This window comes from Toxorhynchites rutilus, chromosome 3 (assembly GCF_029784135.1).
Source record: "Toxorhynchites rutilus septentrionalis strain SRP chromosome 3, ASM2978413v1, whole genome shotgun sequence".
Classification (NCBI taxonomy): domain Eukaryota; kingdom Metazoa; phylum Arthropoda; class Insecta; order Diptera; family Culicidae; genus Toxorhynchites; species Toxorhynchites rutilus.
In genome coordinates, this window is record NC_073746.1 from 230,031,304 (window position 1) to 230,050,322 (window position 19,019).

Consider the following 19,019-nt stretch of genomic DNA (forward strand, 5'->3'; position numbering starts at 1 on the left):
TCCACTGGAACGTTAGTGCCATCCAAGAAGTAACCAGCATAACTCTTATCATGAAGTGATTAATATACCACTTCGTAGAACCGACAAATAGGTATTGACGCTCAAAACTTTGTTCCTCAAACGAAAAGCTCGCGTTTTAGGAAATTCAAACTAACACCACAGTACAGATTCAAATATGATGTGATGCAAAAATACAAAGGGAGTCTTCACCAGACGGTATGCAAATCGACGCGGTGCTTCTAACGAACAAAATTGCCCTAATTGTGTGATTTTTATGTATCTTCCTTATGTATCTTCCTTAGAATCGAGTAAAACCACTGTGTGTGACATTAGCATTGAGAAAGACGGCTGTTTGATGGTTGAAGCAAAACAACTTGCATTCGGTCTTGAGAAAGACCATTTCGAAAATTTCGCTGCCGTCTGGAATAGTACAGTGTACCATAATACAGTAATTCCGTTATTATCAATAAGATAACTCGCCCCGCTCAAACGTTTGTAGGGAAATGAGATGGCACCATCATTATTTTTATAAAAAAAAAATACAATAAAAGTGAAATTATTTAACTTTTTCAAAACTTGCAAAAATATAGTACACAATGACGCTTTTTCTCGTTTTGGCTCTACTCATGCAATATATGAGTTTCTGGATTCCAGTTAATGTACAAATCATCAATAACAAATTTAATAAATCTTATCAGAATTTAATATAAAATATAAAAAAAAACCTTTTGATAAAACATAGCTTTACATTCGGGTACCTGTCGCATTCGGGTATTTGTTACATCCGGTGATTGGAATTCTGGTGAATGCCTTTCGGGTAAATGTTACACAATCTCAAGCAGGTAATATTCTACGTCAAAACGTCATAACATGCAATGACAAATACAATCTCAGGCTTAAGTACCCATTCCATACGTTTTATATGGTTTTCCTGGATATGGACTATGGTTTTAAGACATAAGATTACAAATAGCTTATACACAATGCACAACGCACAGGAAAATTATTTTTATGAACTTTTCAATCCTCTTATTGGAGCTTAGAAACCTCTATCGAGGCCACTAAGTGACCTTCGTGAACCTGTAAGATTGACACGGTATTAAATTTCTTGTTCATGAAACTCTAGGTACTGGTTCTGAAGAGACGTTGTTATATGTTGAAAATGTGTACGAGGTATGTTCAAAAAGTATCACGAATTTTGAATTTTCGTGGGTTACATATATTCGAATTTCGATTATTTAGTAGTGTTATGTTGGTGCTTATGTCTCTCACTCGTTTTCGTTTTTACCTATTCAAAAAAATGGATCAAAGAACCTGTATCAAATTTTGTGTGAAAAACGGAAATAAGTGCGCGAATGCATTCCGAATGTTGACTGTGGCATACGGAGAAGCTACCTTAGACCGAAGCAACGTTTGTACAAAATGTTCTCAGAAGGCCGAGAAGATGTGAACGACGAAGAGCGTGCCGGACACCCGAGCACTTCAACAACAGACGAACAAATTGATGAAGTGAAGAAAATGGTATTTGCTAATCGTCGAATCACCGTTAGAGAAGTTGCTGATGACCTAGACTTATCGATTGGCTCGTGTCATTCGATTTTTATCAATTATTTGGGCATGAGACGGGTCGCCGTGAAATTCGTCTCAAAATTGCCCAATTTCGACCAAAAACAGCTTCGCATGAACATTGCCAATGAGCTGTTGACTCTGTCCGCGACTACTCAAATTTGCTCCAGAGGGTCATAACTAATGACGAATCGTGAGTTTATGGTTATGACGTGGAATTGAGATGAAGACGGCATCGAAGGAAAAGCTGAACAAGATGAGTAAAAAAAATTCTTTGAAGTGCTTCGAGTATTGGAAAAAACGTTGGCACAAGTGTATAATCTCTCATGGGGATTACTTTGAGGGGACAAAATAGATATTTATAAATAAATTAAAAAAAAACACAAAATTCGCGATACTTTTTGAACACACCTCGTATTTTATATCGAGGTAAAATGTACGATACTTCGAGATTATGTCATAACGAGGGTACGTTATATCGAAGTTCCTCTGTACTGCACAAAAATAGCTCAAAATCAAATGTTACATTTTCTTTAATACTTTTTCTTCAAGACCTTGTTGTTGATACATTTAGTAGAACTCTGAATGTGCATGTTATAACTAGTATTAATATAGATAGCTTTATATAGTTCTTCCTAAAAAAAATATTTAAAATGTTGTTTGCTGATGACTAATGATGTAATTTTCTACCGAAAAGCTCAACATCGGCCCCTACGGATCGACGCTGGGCTTAACGTGTTAATATAACACAAGCTAAACATAAACAATTTCCCACGCCTGAACTTCAAAACAAAACAAACATCGTCACTCTTCCAGAGTCCTTCTTGAAACAACGTTACGTTGCAGCAATACCTGGCGACTCCTCTTCGCGTTCTCTCTACCAAGGGCCCACCTTGCGAAAAAAGAGCGTAGCATCAGCTGAATTTTCTGCCGCAGTGTGTTCAGCCTTTCGTTGGCATGAAGCAACAGTCTTTCCTGTCCTCACCTCCCGAGAAGCTTGTTGCGGTGCTCTGAGTTTGTATGATTTTCCCAGCACCATTTTCCTCTCCTTTGTCCTGATATCGGGCCCCGATTGCGGCAGAGAAACGGAAGGTGGCAAACTTTGCGAGAGGAGAGAATGGGAACCTAAAGTGAGAAAGGAGAGAAAAGACTGGCGAATGAGACCTGCGAAGATCAAAACTCATTCGCACACCTTGATGGGGAGTCAGTATCGCCTAGGTACTAGCTTCACACCGTCATCACTCCGGAGGAACAATTCCAGAATTAGAATTGGAATCAGCTAGTAGCACACATGGATTACCCCTTATAAACTGTTGAATCAATAAAAAATATTATGAGCGATGAGATGATTTCATGCATTTCTCATGCAGATTGGTGTAACATGTGAACCATGAAAAAAATCTATACTTTGTAAGTTTAATAAAAAACTTAACAAAACAAAGACAGGGACTGTATCAGCTGAAGCAGCAAACGGTGAAGCGAGTGAACGTTCTTGTTCCAAGAAAAGTGAAAGTGAGAAACTAAAGTTTCAGTTCAAGGACACTTTCTTCTTGAGAAAGGCAATACTGTTAGAATGTTGTTTGTTGATGTTGAGATTTAGAGGATTTTACTGAGAAGAATTGAAGTTTCTGAGATTTGTCTTTTGTGTGGTTCTATCGCAATCCATATCCTGCTAATACTGATAACAGGGCTAATAAAGTTAGGTGAAGTGAAGATCTCAATTATTAATAACAATTGAAAAGCATTACTTGTGAAGTGCAAACCTGTTCCATCGTACAAGTTCCTTATCCTGTTAGCCTACCCATTCTGCCTTCTGTCTTCTTGACATTTCTCCTAGATCTGAGGAGGAAAGCAACGGTGATCAATCTTGATTGGTCACGCCAAGCACGTGTTTCTATTTCTGTAATTGAGAAGAAAAACATACAAAAAAAAAGAAACTGATCCGCACTAGCTCGAGAACAAATGTGCCGTCATTAATTGATAATGGGAGTTTTAGTGCTGTTGTAGCAGATATATCAAAAACTGTGTGAAAGTGGAAACTGGAATCGGAGGAAAAAACATAAAAAAACAAATCATGAGACAAACATCCGAGCGGAGATAAAAGTAAAACTTTTCCTATACGAACGTTACGTACGAATAGCCACGTGAATCTTGCTCTCGTGATATGTGCTCCAAAAACAATTAAAACCAAATAAACAATATTAGTATTAACTGCGGGGAGATAAAAGCGCGCCGATTCGATTCTACCTTATGCGGATGACGTCCCCAGATGTTCCGGAAGTACACAAAAAGCGGGTGTTAAAAGGTGAGTGACTTCCAAGGTGATAGATGAAAATCAAGTGAAAACCGCGTTTACGATTTGATTTTGGCTCACGCTTTTGCACGAATAGCAAGTAAATGGTTGGCAAATGGTGGAACGTGAAAATTTCCAAAAGAGATCAATCAAACGCTGCCGCACTCATCCGCCAACAGTTTTGCATGGCATATTTTTACTGCGCGCTGCGGTTTTCTACTGCAGCTTCTATTTGGATCACATCGTTTGTGAAATTCTATCTGCAGTGCACTCGACCGAAGCTAAACTCAACACACATCAGAGTAATCTCGGCTCGTACGTGTATGTGATGTATTCCCTGCCAACGGTTGAAAATTCAGAGATATTGCGGGAGGGTGGTTAGCCGGAGAAAAATACGCTAGGCGAAGCGCGAAAAACATGTTTCCTACTGAAACTCACACTTACCCGTACACAGGCCGATGCGGGCAATATTATCGTAGAACTGCCATCGTGACAACGCTGTCGAGCGGTGGACGGGATGCTGCTGGAGTAAATGCACAAAAACGTGCTCCGTTTACTCGCTTTTCTTTTATACCAACCAGTTTTCTTGATCTCAACTGTGGTTCTTATGCAAATGGCGGTGCTTCGCGATGAGGGAATTTGAAGAAAAGTTTTTTGAATACAAAGTGGTTTGCAAGTTAAGATAAATAAATGAATGAGCAACAGAAAACTTTCTGCTTTGATTAAAATTTCTTCGTCGAACATTTGTGGAGGGTGTGCATGGTGATTTGAAAGTTGCATGTTTCATTCGATGGAGCCGCACGATCAATTCTGTAGCACATCGCCAGGATCAAATTATCCAGCGGGGAAAAAGAAGAGACAGCTCGAACTAAGCAACATGAATTATAATTATTAATTATTAATTCAGGAATTATAATTATTAATTATTTTCAGGTGAAATAAATGGGAGTGCGGGTGAGATCGACACCCTGTCGGGAAAAACCGACACCTTTGAAGAAAAGAGGGAAAACTTGTTACAATTATTTCAAATTATTAAGAGGTTATGTATATACTATGTGGACATATTATGATCCCAACGTAGGTGAACATTCACGTGAAATATGCCGATGAACGTTGAACGAAGGGATACCATGAGCTCTGCGAGGCTTTTTTGTTGACATGCTCGATTCAACGTTGGTTTTGGCTGTATTATCAGTTCAGTTCAGTCGTTTTGTCTTTCGAATACAAGAGGCACCTACAAAAAGTGAGAACGCATCATTCCTGTCTGTGAAAAACAAATCAGACGTCGGTTTTACCCTGACTGAAGGTGTCGGTCAGGACTTGAAATTTCTCATTTCATTTCAAAAACAGATTCTCATTCAGCACAGTTTTCATTTTTTTGCATGAATTTCACGCATGATTTCTCGGAATAATACCCTCGGAAGGTACCCTTTGTCGTGAAAAATATGTGATGATTTAATAGTACGCCATGTGACAGATTATAAAAAACATCGTCGGTTCGGTTATTGGTTCGATTTTCAGGATTTCGTTTGGTAGGGTAATCTAGAATTCGCGTTTAAAGAATCACTAACCACTTATAAAAACTGATTGCTAATCCCGAACAGTGTTGTCACACGTACAGATTTATCTGGGAAGGCACAGATATTTTCGTTGTTTTCGCCTAAAAATACATAGTGTGCATCTCTTTGACGAAAGTCTGTGCCCTGTACCGTACAGATTCTGTACCAAAAATAACTAAAAAAATCTGTACGTTTCCAGATAAATCTGGTGCAGGTTTTTTCCGCGTGTGAAATTTCTCACATTTGAACAAACAAAGCAACATTAAGGTACATGACGACTTTTACGCCGCAGTATCGCTTGGTGCTGCTGATCATAAAAGCATTTACTATGCAACAATTGAGAAATTTCATAAGAACGGAATACGTTACAAGGATCATCTGGAAGGATTCGCGTCGGACGGTCAAATATTTATTTATTTCTTTTAAGTATCAACAGATTACATTCAAACCAACAGATACAACTTACTTAAACTATCTTATACATAACACTAACATTATTACATTATTACAAACAAGTTATACATTCAATAGTCATGGTGATAAAATATTGTAAAACATAAACTTAAGACTAGCACGAGAATGATTAAAGTCAAATATATGATAACATTTGTTGAATATTTTACACATGCTGGTCAGAGGTTCATTTGCACCATAGTTTGTACGAGATGCCGGAATATTCAGAAACGGGTGGGAACGTAAATTTATTCGTCTTATGTGTATATTTAACTGTTGGAGAAGTGCAACGCAGTCTATATCTGACCGTAATAGATCAGCAATAAACATTGCCTTAGACAGGTCTCGACGCACATTTAGAAGTTGCAGACTCAACAAATTACATCGACTTTCGTAACTTGGCAGGTTAACGGGATCCCTCCAGGGTAGTTTTCGAAGAGCAAAGCGTACAAATCTTCTCTGTATGGACTCAATACGATTGACTGCATTATTGTAGAACGGCGCCCAAATTACTGAACAGTATTCTAAAGTTGAGCGGACTATTGAACAGTACAAGGTTTTCAAACATGCAATGTCTCTGAAATCCTTTGCATAGCGAAAGATAAATCCAAGCAGAGAAGATGCTTTGCTGGCGACATATGACACATGCTGTTTAAAGGTGAGATGAGAGTCAAGCATTACTCCCAAATCCTTCACAATAGACTTTCGGTTTAGTGACTGCCCACGAAGAGAGTATGTGAAGCAGATGGGTGATTTCTTCCTACAGAAACTGATGACAGAGCATTTCGAAGCATTCAGTATCATCATATTGTTTTGACACCACTCAGCAAATATGTCCAACTGTTGTTGAAGGAAAACTGCGTCAGTACGATCGTTTATGACAAAGTACAGCTTGAAATCATCCGCATAAGACAGCTTCTGGCATTTGATTGAGAAGTGAATGTCATTCAAATACAGCAGAAATACGAATGGACCGAGATGGCTGCCTTGTGGTACACCAGATGACACAGGAAAAGATTGAGAAACATGATCACCTATTTTGACGGACATTTCGCGACCCGTGAGATAAGATCGAAGCCAGTTGAGGAGTGCACCATGGAAGCCAAGCCGCTCTAGTTTGGCAACAGCAATCTTATGGTTGATTTTGTCAAACGCAGCCGAGAAGTCAGTATAGACAGCATCAACCTGTTTCCCGTTATCAAGCTCGCGGATTATAAATGATGTGTATTGCACTAGATTTGTTGATGTTGATCTTTTCTTCATGAATCCATGTTGTTCAGCAGCTATATAACTGGAACAACTGTGTTTAACGTAGTCTAGGACGATTAACTCGAAAAGTTTGGACACAGCACACAATGCGGCAATGCCTCGATAGTTCGTAACAGAATGCTTGTCGCCTTTCTTAAAAACAGGAAAAATGAAAGAATCCTTCCAACCGTTAGGGAAAATTCCAGATTTTAATGAGAGGTTGAATATGGCTGCAAGTGGTGTACTCAGGACGTCTATACAGTATTTAATCACCAAGGCGGGGATTCCATCAGGACCAATGCAGGTGGAGTTTTTCAAACGAAGACCAGCTTTACGGACGTCATCTATCGATAAATGTGGAAGGGGTTCAATGGCTAAGTGCATGGGAACTTCTCTTGCAGCATTTGAAACGAGTTCATCAGAAACCACTTCGCTAACGAAAACACTGCGAAAATGTGCCATGAACAAATCGGCGATTCCATCAACGGTAGACATTTCCCGATCTCCATTGGACATCGTGGAAGGAAGGCCGGATTCCTTACGTTGATCTTTCACGTGATTCCAGAAACTTTTGGGATTAGATCTAAGCTTATGTTGAAGACGATACTGATGATTGCGATAGAGATGTTTGTTGAGCGCCTTATACTGTTTGTTGATTCGTATGTATTTCTTTCTCGATTCTTCTGTTCGCAGTTTGCAAAACTTCTTCAGAGCAGCCCGCTTAGAGGTTTTTAGGCGCTTCAAACGATGACTGGACCATGGAGGGTGAATTAGTGAGAGCGAAATTTTCTTTGGTACGAACTGGTCGATTGCGTAACCAACTATACTTGTAAATATATTCGATGCAACATTCACGTCACAACCTCGCATTTCTTCATCCCATTTAATGTTGTCGAGAAAAGCGATCATTCTAACGAAGTCAGCTTTCCAAAAGTCGTATGAGATGCTTCCTGTGGCGTTTCGGTAAGGAAAAGCCTGGCACAATTTTAGCGATACTTGTAGAGGTGGGTGGTGGATGCAATGTTTCACTAGTGGCTCAGGTGCCTCAAAAATTGAGCAGTTGGAAATTAGCTCCTGACTGAGAAAACATAGATCGAGCAGTCTATGATTCGCATTGGATACACTATTCAGTTGACGGAGACCTGCAGTACTATAACTATCCAGAAGGGCAGCCGCTAAGGGTCCAATGTTTGAGCAACTGGATTGAGTATAGAGGTATCCGGCATCGTTTACACACCATTTGAGTGAAGATAGATTGAAATCACCAATAACAAGAATGTCGTCGTTTGTACTCATCTTCGATACAATCCAGAAGAGAGAATTTATGTGTTGATTTATCAATTCAGAATCTCTTACTCGGTCGGGAGGCAGATATACTACACAGATGAATACAGATTTTGATTGTAGAGTGAAGGACATCCACAGTTGTTTAACACCAGTGCAATTCGGTGGATGGAGCTGTCGAGATTGAAAAGTTGACCGAATGGCAAGTAAAACTCCACCACCATTACTTTTGGGGCTCGTGTCTCGTGACCGATCAGTGCGATATACTGTGAACTCCGTGCTGAATATTTGCCTAGAGAGTGTGCTGCTTTTTAACCATGTCTCCGTGAATGCATAGATGTCGTAACAGGCGTCTGAACAAGCCAATCTGTATTGCGCCACTGACGTGTTGATGCCTCCAACATTCTGGTAATAGATGAGTACGTTATCTTCCAGTAGTGTGTTATAGTTACACGGGACACGGTCGCTGTAACGCGAAGATCCATTATGTGGAGAACAAGATGAAAACAATGGATACTTTCCTGATATTACAGGCTGGACGACTCTTCCACCAGACCCAAGCACAGGCCTGGGACGACTGTTGAACGCAGGCAGGAAATGCTCGACTGTGCTGGGGGGCTCAGAGTCTCCCATAATACTGAACGGTTTGCGTCCCAGGTGATGAAGACTATCAGAGTTGGAGAAGCTGCGATGTGAAGGATTTTCAACGTATGAAATGTTCGTATTTAGAGTGTACTTGCCAGAGGGGGTAGCACGGAAGACCCCGTCTCCAGAACTGAACACAGAGCCAGGACGACTAGGACACTGCTGGTTAGACTCAGGATGCAGCACGACTGTGTCAGACGGAGAGGAGTCTTCCATAGTGCTTATTTCTGTGCGTCCTGTGATGCGATGATCTAAGTTGCAGTTAGGTGACGGATGGATGATCCGTTTTTTTGGTTAGGCTCAAACATACGTACGGTTACCCCATCAGGCCAGTACCATGAGTCACCAACAATTTCAGATACGGCTTTTGATATGACAACTTTGAAGGATACGAAAGAGAGATCTTCTAGACTCTTCCCTCGCGGTACTTCCCTCGCGGTACTTCCCTCGCGGTACGATTCAGAGTTTGTGTTGGAGTGGATTGGCACGAAAGGTTATTACGTGGTGGAATGCTGCTCGTGGGACGGGATATATTGGTGGTTTGAAATGGTAATATCCGCACCCGCTTGTTGGGACCAACTACAAACTTTTCTGTTGGTCATGCAATTGTGCCGTTGATTTCATCAATAACCTCGAAGAACGATGTATCGCAACAGGACCTTGTATTATTTGTGCGATCATCTAAAGTCTCATCTAGAGTAAGGCGATTCAGGTCATGCAAAAACGTTGATTGATGTGTTGGTTTATTTTGTTGATTTTGTTGCTGTTTTCCATAAATTATTGAGTTAATTTTTCGAAGATTTTCTCCGTAGACTCCTAGACGAGTATCCATTGAATCAGTCCGAATCATTAGCTCACGTAGAGCTTTCATGATGGTTTTTTCTCGGTCGTAGACGGCTGGCTCAAAATTCAAGCGACAAGCATTGCAGAACCAGAACAGCCCAACACTGGCAGTCCAAGATGAATATTGGACCTTAGTAAGTCCTACGCAAGTATGATGAAATGCCGTACCGCATGTTCCGCTGCAGGTTATTGCCCTACCTGAGTTCAGCGGTCTCGTGCAAACATTGCAGGTATCCATTTTGTTGTGGTAATGAAGACAGTTTGTAGCAATTCGGTTCAATTCACCACTATACGACGGTAGTTGATAACGCCCAGATGTAGGCAGTATGTTCAACGAGTTTGCGATTGATTCTGTTGAGTGATGCTGATGTACATAAACAATGCGAACGCAAATGAATAGCGCAGACAGAAACAATTACAGAGGACTTTTAAAATCCACAAAATGTTCCATACAAGTCACTTTAATGTCCACTAACACTGGTAATGGGAACATTAACCACAGGATATACGGCAAAACATATATGAACAATTTACAGTGCGGAAAACACACAGTAGACGGTTATAAATAAAACGTAAACAAAACAAAACACAGCAGTTCTACTTCGACAATCATATACTATATAGGAAGAACCTCGGATCTAAATCCTTATATTTTCTCAATTTCTTGAATAAACTTGAATTTATAATTAACCACATGGAATTGATTCCATAATTTCCTACAGTAAAACAAACGTTTTACGTTATATACATGCATCTGAGAAAATCCCTGACTATGTTGATCATTTATTGAGGATCATATATACCTATATATCCAATAGCTCAAAAAGGACTAACAAATTTGATGTAGTATAGGAAATTTTGGTACTCAAACCGCTTGAAATCCTATACCATACACTCGGCGAGTTTAAATTTATTAAAAAAATATGGGTAATTTTCAGCCTATAATGTAAAATTTAGATTAAATTCAAATGAAACCCTTGGGGAGGTTCTGGGGGCCGGGGAAGGTCCAACATTGATCTTTATTCGAAAGTGGAAATGGATTTTAATGTAATAAAACGTACTCCTATATCGTCTTCTATCTATATAAATAAAAATGGATCGCCGAATATGTTGATAAGAGCAAAACTCGAGAAAGGAATTGTCCGATTTAAGGCTGTCTTTATTCTATCATATTTTCTGTATCAAACATTTATTCCATGTAACGGAGAAACATGTTATTTGCAAGTGGTTGAAAAATCTTCGAGAATTGTGTCTGAAAATAATCTTATATTATAATGAAGAGTTTTGCAATAGCAATAGATTTCTACAATCTTTACAATTTCATATCACTCTGGAAATTTTCCAATTCGAGAAAAAGGTAATAATCGTTTGGTGCCAGGTCCGCACTATATGGTGGATGCATTGAAACATCCCAATCAAGCTCTCGGAATTGTGTGGCCTTGCGTTGTCCTGATGGAACACAACACCTCTTCTGTTGAACAATTCTGATCGTTCCTGGTCAATCGCTAGCTTTAGATGATTCATTTGTTGACAGCAGAGATCATAATCATAAATTGCACGTATTTTGCTATTGCAGTATAGGCACCATAAACATCAATCACAATTTCAGCGTTTTCATTTTCGCATTTATAAAAAAAAGTGTAAAATGTACCGAATTTTCTCTTTGTTGACCTCCATTGTTAACACCCTGTAACTCACAACTGATTTGAAAAAACAAAAAAACAACAAATCATTTTTTTCAGTGTGAAATGCCACCTTTACAACGGGCCTAAACATGGAATTGTATGATTGCTTGTATGATTGTATGATACCCGAGATATTGATCACTAAAACCAGCCAACGAGAAAATGATGGATAACTTTTTCCTCAACCTAATATAATGATTTTTGTCATGATTCTAGAGCCACGAACATATTTCAGGCATAATTTTTGAACTGATTATTTAATCGAACACCTTGTTAAGAAATTTTCGAAAATAGATTGATTTTAAAATAAAAACAATTGCATATACTAATATGTTTTTTGTTTCATGGTTTTTATTGACAAATTCATGGAATTCATTGGCTATTTTCTATAACCGCACATACTTTTATAACCGGTATATGGATCGATGTCATGATATATTTTGAGTGCTAATAATTAGGTGACCACACTCAATAACCAGGAAATCCTGTTGAACATACTGGAAATCAAGTCCTTCCAAACATTTGGTTCGATATTCTGACACATGATTGCCAACGAACCATGATTTTATAGTTACCAACACAACTACCGACCGGTCAAAATGACGGGTTGTATCATTTGCTCACAAGATTTTGATTTAATTTTTTTTTTCAATGTTCTCTAATAATATTATGAGTTTTTCGAAACATGGTTTGCTTCCTTTGATGATTTTTTTATATTTTGACAACTAAATATCACACTGGTCGAAATGATTGGTTTGGTAGGAATAGGTATTGTTTTAAGATTTTTATTGGCAAATTTATGAAATTCATTGGCTATTTTCTATAGCCGTACTTATTTTTAAAATCGCTACATGTTCCTCACCGACAACTTTGATTCAGCTTTGATTGTTGGCCTTTTGACAGTTGCATATGTTTGTTGATAGTTAGTCCTATTTTTCTAATAAACACCTTTACCGTCAAAAGCTTTAATCATTCCCTTTTTCTATCTGAAAACACTTCCTTTCCGCAAATTAAAGCCATTGTTCCGCACATTGGCATTACACTGTTTTTAACGCGATTGATGCGTTCACGCAAAACAAAAATCGCGTAATTTCGAAAGAACCGCGTAAAAACAGATTGCCCCTTAATCGGCGCACTATCGTCAAAATAACACTGACACGCGCACTCACAGAATGTTTCTTCCCAACGAGACAATCGCGTAATTTCAAGAAAATCGCGTAAAAAAGGATCCAGTGTACCAGACTACTTAAATCAGTACAGAATACAAAGCGCCGACTAACTTCGAACTATTGTAAGATATCTCTTCTGAAAATGTCACAACTACTACGAGTGCAATTTCAGAATAAGTTTTCTCTCGTCATCCATGCTTGTAGCTTGCAAATGGAATTCTGTCAATAGAATGCACAAAAAACTGACAATAACTTTTATTCTGTAGAAATTACCCTGATAAAATACACACTGTAATAAGATTAGGTAAGTGTTCTATCATTAGTTTTGGTTCGTAGGTCTAAGATTATTAGCCATTAGCCATAAGATTGGGCTCGTGCATCCTTATAATACTAATTTTTTGTTTCATGTTTAGCTGAAGCACGAAACCGTAGGTTTGGCACAAAGCGAGTTTTATGCCAATTTATTGGCCATCATGATGGCGACTGTAAGACCTAAAAAGTTTTAGTCACAGAATATAATGCAGGAAATTCCCAAAATTTTCATTAAAAAATATCAAACTTTTTTTTATTAATCTGAAAAAAGTATTAAATCAAAATTCAATTTTCTTTAAAACATTTTTTTTATTCTGAAAAAAATATATGTGAATAGCCCATACAATAACCAACAAGTCGTCAATATATAGCAAGAAGGGCACTTCTACAGAGAAAGGGTTTTTCTAACATTTTCATGCGTTCTTTGACAATTAACTACTATGTTTTAACACGGTACATTTATTGACTTTAAATTAAATTATTTATAGTTGTATTTTTTCAATGAAAACATCAACAAAGGTGTTCAAATTTTTCCTGTAGCAGTGCCTATTTTCCGATATATGGATGGCTTGTTGGTTAAAATATAAACTACTCATATTTTTTTCGAATTTATAAAAAAAAAATTTTCGGTGCAACAGAACAAAAGTTGGATATTTTATAGTGAATTTCTTTTGGATGAATGATTAAATTTTGGTCACCCTATTCTTGAAAACATTAAAATAAGCGCTTCATCATATGTAAAAACTTTGTCGAAGATAGTTTTTGTCTACAAAATACCTGTCGAGCTCTAGATGCAAATTTCCCCTTAAATTCGTTCCCTGGACCATTGTGCATTGTATCACACGTGCAATGTAGGTACTCGAATGTATTCCCTTGTTTAATTCAATGCGTTCAAAAAGCTATATCATTTTATTGTATATAAATGTTACGTCGCTGAAGCAATCACTACTATGAATCCCGATTACGGTATACATCCGCGCACAAGTTTGATCAAACGTCTATCCATGACATTCATAGGGAGCTCGTACTCGTAAGTTTTTTGAAAAACGGTTCCACGATGAAAAAATGATATACAGTAAACGATTTCCCGATTTTTTTTTTGCTTCGACATACACACTGGAATATTCATCAAGAAGTTCAACCAACTGGAAGAGAGATTTAATTTTCTAGCCGACGATTATACGAGGCGCGACTTTTGTTTTATGGATGCGTAGAAATGGATATATCCTCTTTTAAACACCGTACACGTTGGGATAACCTAAACGATTACGAACGAATCCAATTTCAGGCTCGAGAAGCCGAGTTTACGTTTTGTAATCATACCTTATTTCTTTTTTTTCGAGCCAACGTTGTTGAATCTTTTCGTGACTCGTGACTCAAACATTAATTGAGCCCGAGGAAAAGTTGAACAAGGGTTTATTTTTTGTTATCACGACGAATAATTTACTTATCGTGGGAGAGGAAACGATCTTATTTCCACCGAGTACACATGTCGTGTTATCTAATATTGATGTAGAACGCTAGTCAGCGATGCAAAACACAAAGGAAAAATTTATTTTGTTCATGCTTAATCTTAATCTATCACGCGGCGGTGGCGATGGAACAGGAGACCTTCTCCCTCCGAGCACGGGAGAATCGCGAGCGGAATCGTTTAGCCGATTTTGGTACCATGGATTCCTTTTTCGTTTCGAGCGAAAGCGGCTTAGGAATAGGGGTTTCGATGTAGTGTGTTTCACTGGCACTCGGCTATTCGTTGAATAAATATTGAATGAATGTCTTTCATATTTTATATTGTTTTTATTCACGAAGAACGATGGCCCTATTATCACACTTTTTGACACATCTGCTCACAAGGTTGGGAAAAATCTACTCTTCTGATATTTTTGCGCGAGGTTTACTTTGTAATGTCAATATTTATTAATTTATCGGACACTATGTTCAAATTCGAAAAATCTCCTGTATCCGTCAGGCATTCCTTAGTGAGAAATTGGTACATAAAATTGGGTAAACGTCAATATCGAATGCAACCAAGTGACTCTAATAAGTCCAATTTTCAAAGAGTTATACTGCCGTTCTACTCATAGTTGTACCATGCTACTTTTTGGATGAAACGATCATCCGATACGAAAACGAAAACGATAATCATCCGGAAAACAAACAAAAAAAAGTTATTGTTTGTTTCCAGCTTTAAAAAAACAACATTAAGCTCAATTGTCCCATGTTGATATTCTAGACGAAACTGCCCCACCATGTATTTTTGTAGATCCATAGTAAATGAATAACAATGAAATTTATATTATGTTTCTTTTTAAACGATGTTTTATGCGTTTTATTAGTGAGAAATATCAAATAAGAATAATTCAGCTGTTCATTTAGCATCGTTTTTTAGCCTGGCACAAACGATTCAATCTGATTATCTGGGGCAAAATATACGTCGCACTGTCCGACGCGAATACTTTCAGACGATCCTTGTATGGAATTCTGTCCTTATGAAACTGATCAATCATTGCATTGCAAATGCTTTTATGATCAGCAGCACCAAGTGATACTCTGTACCGTACATAATCTGTACCAAAAATAACTAAAAAATCTGTACCACTCAGATAAATATGCACGTGTGACAACACTGGTTCTAGGTATAACTGTCCCATCATGAATTTTTGATTGATCCTAGTGAGGGCAACCTTTCACGTTTCATTAGACAATAGTTTACTGCTTATGAAAAACCTGGTGTATTACTAAACTGAAATGTTTAAAGCTTTTAGTAGACAAATATGCTGGAAAACTTTGATTGCATTTTTCACAATTGTTGATTTTGGAACATGGGACAACTATGCGTAGAGCGGCAGTATAGCTACTTGAACACTTGAACAAGTTTTGCTGGCCCGACCTTCTCGTCTATACATAATGAATGGAAATTTGGTGTTAAATTTAAAATAAATATACTATTTATCAAAATAATATTCTAAATAAAATATAAGTAATATAGTAGTTCTAGTGCCATGTTCAACACTCAATAATAGAAAATGCTCTGTGGTTTATGTTTGGACAAAAATGTTGTTTTTTCCCACTTAATTTCGATGTATGAATGACTCTTAGCTAGGCTGACCAAATAGTTCAGGTATGAAAACGGGACAGGTAAACAAAAAATATATCTTTTGATATTTTTTTTATTGAATGAATAAAATCGAGTATGAAACAAAATAATAAAACATTCATAGATGAACCTGCGTTGTTCGCTACAAAGATGGAATATTCAGATGATGAAACGACGTTATGAAGGAGATTTTGAGTTTCTGAAGTTTTATTATAAAGTTTGTCACATTCCAGATCGAAGTTATGTTTGACAATTATCATAACTTTCATTGTTTCTAAATAGAGTCCTGACTTTTTCATCGTCCACATATTGTTCATGGCAGAAAAAAATCTTTTCAACAGATGTGGTACTAGTGGGTAGAACACAATATACAACAGCAGATTTTGACGCGACACTCTTTCAATTTTTTATTTGGCCTATGTCTATGTCTTTTATCAGAAAACAGGTTACGATCTTATGGAATAGAATAAACGTTAATAACTACTTTCGCTACGAATGTATTCTAATTATTTGCACACCAATCGAATCGGAAATTTTCTAAGATTTGTTATACATTGTATTATATAGGGTTGGGAGAAAAGAAATGTCGTATTTCTGATCGAAATTTGACGCTTTTTAACAACATACTTATATATTTAATTATCCAATTGAAGTCAAATATGCGCCGTTTTGTTCGCAAACTTGTTGCCATTTAGAAGGCAACTTCATTATCCCCCCTCCTTATTTGCAAAAAACTCAGACAGCCAGTTTTCGCAAGCCTCTTTTGAGGCCAACTTAGTATCACTAAGAGCGTTTTGCATGGACCGGAAGAGATGATAATCCCTTGGTGCCAGGTCCGGACTATACGGTGGGTGCAATAGAACATCCCATCCGAGCTCCCGTAGCTTCTGGCGGGTCATCAAAGATGTGTGAGGCCGAGCGTTGTCCTGGTGGAAAACAACACCATTCCTATTGATCATTTCTGGCCGCTTCTGGTCAAGCTGCTCACAGTAGAGAACCAAGTTGAGGGTCTGGCCATAGTTGAGTAGCTCATAGTGGATGATTCCTTTCCAATCCCACCAAACACACAGCAAAACCTTCCTGGCCGTCAATCCGCGCTTTGCGATGGTTTGGGTCGGCTCACCGCGCTTCGACCACGACTTTTTTCGCTTTTTTCTCGTCGAGAGGAGCATAAGTGCTTTCGATGGCGCTTTGCGCTCCATACGTATTTCATGCAAAGCTGACAGGATGCAGAAGTAGAGGCTTAAACTATGGTGGGCGACACTTTTAACTTCTCGGAGTTTGAAGAAAATTTCGAACCTTCAGGCGAAACAAGATATTGTCACATGAAAAATGGAAAATGGAAAACATTCTTTGTGCATTGTTTCCGGGTTGAAGTAGCTTAAAAGTCCAGCGTGCTTCAAGCCGGATATGTTCTTCTGTGTTCTTCGGCAAAAACTGAAGATGAAAGTTTGTTCCGCAACGCTTGTTCTCGCCGGCAACAATTTTGTAGCTTTACATTGACAATGCGGTCGAGCCTTGGACACTACCTTTCTAAATTTTTTGAACCTTATGGTAACTATTCAAAATAACACTTTTCATTATCGCATATTTAAATAACACATATTTTCATTATTGATCATTATTATGATCAATTTTAATAACGATTGATTTTCCGATACAATTGACCTTTTTTATCGATTGATTTTCCGATACAATTGACCTTTTTAGCCCCAATAATTACTCGAAATTGTTGAGAAATCAATGAACTATTTCTGAAAAATAACATTTTAGATACAACGTTACAAAATCTCACTCCAAAAATTGTGTTCAATATTAAAAATTTTGATAGCTCAAAACATGACCCAATATTTTTTTAAAAAATAGTCCATTTATTTTTTATCAACTTCGCCCTACATCATATTTTAAGCAGACGTCTGGATTCCAAATCAAATTGGTATTGAATTTGGATAGTGAAAATATTGATTTTTGGTACCTGCCACCATACATACAAAGTTTCAAAAAAAATTTAAGAGTGTCGGGACAGCGGTCGAAATATTTGGTGTGAAATTGCTCTATGCTTCACGAATTCTTACACTCTTCAAAATTCGTTTTTCATTTCTGTAAATATTTGCTCCTTCTGATTTCAACTGGTAGGGATTCTTTGTTCCATTTTTATCTAAAAAATTATAATTGTCGACTTGTCAAACAAAATATGCTCGTCTATTTAAACAAGAATTTTTTTTGCTAATGCTACTTTGAACATCTGGCCATTTAGGAATGAACTTTGATAAAATTCATACATTTTATTGTGTTTCTTCTAGACTAGCATTCCATTATTCAATGTTTTTCAACGCAGTATCATTTTTTTCGTTTAGCATACTATGTTTCACCTCAATCCAAATGTATGAAAGGTCACAGGTTATAAATTTTTCTCTTTATATTCAAAATACGGTAGAGAGATGAGATATATACCATTCTATAGTTTGAAGTTTCCAGCTTTTAAATACCGTACCTGTACATCTCTGCTCAATTTATTGATATACCCAAAACAGTCTTTCATTTTGCAGTGCCATAAATGAAAGACACACACACACACACACACACACACACACACGAAAACAACGGCATTTGAAAAGAGTAGTAAAAATCGTTGTTGTTACACTTTGCTATTTTTATAGTATAGTAACAACTCCCGCCATACCTGATAAGTGAACACGTATTAGCCATTCTCGGGACTGTCGATCGTTTATCAGTGTCCCATCGAGTAACGGACGGCCAACTGTCGGTTGTTTTGAAACTTTAATGAAGGTTCGCCGCATTAGCGGTTGAGATAGTAGATCTGGATGGGAAAGAATAATAAGCTAGGCCCTGCAGGATATCCCT

At 37.7% G+C, this 19,019-nt stretch overlaps 1 protein-coding gene across 2 annotated transcripts in view; it reads left to right on the plus strand.

Moving 5' to 3' along the window:
- LOC129774039 (diacylglycerol kinase eta) overlaps positions 1–19,019 on the plus strand; it is a 265,856-nt gene that overhangs the window by 96,134 nt on the left and 150,703 nt on the right. Inside the window, exon 1 of one of the 2 annotated variants that reach the window (XM_055777738.1) lies at positions 2,786–3,871. The exons of the other annotated variant lie outside the window; for it this stretch is intronic. The gene's annotated coding sequence lies outside the window, so the exon portion shown is untranslated. Of the gene's footprint in view, positions 1–2,785; positions 3,872–19,019 lie in introns of those variants that run through there. 2 annotated transcript variants of the gene reach the window in all.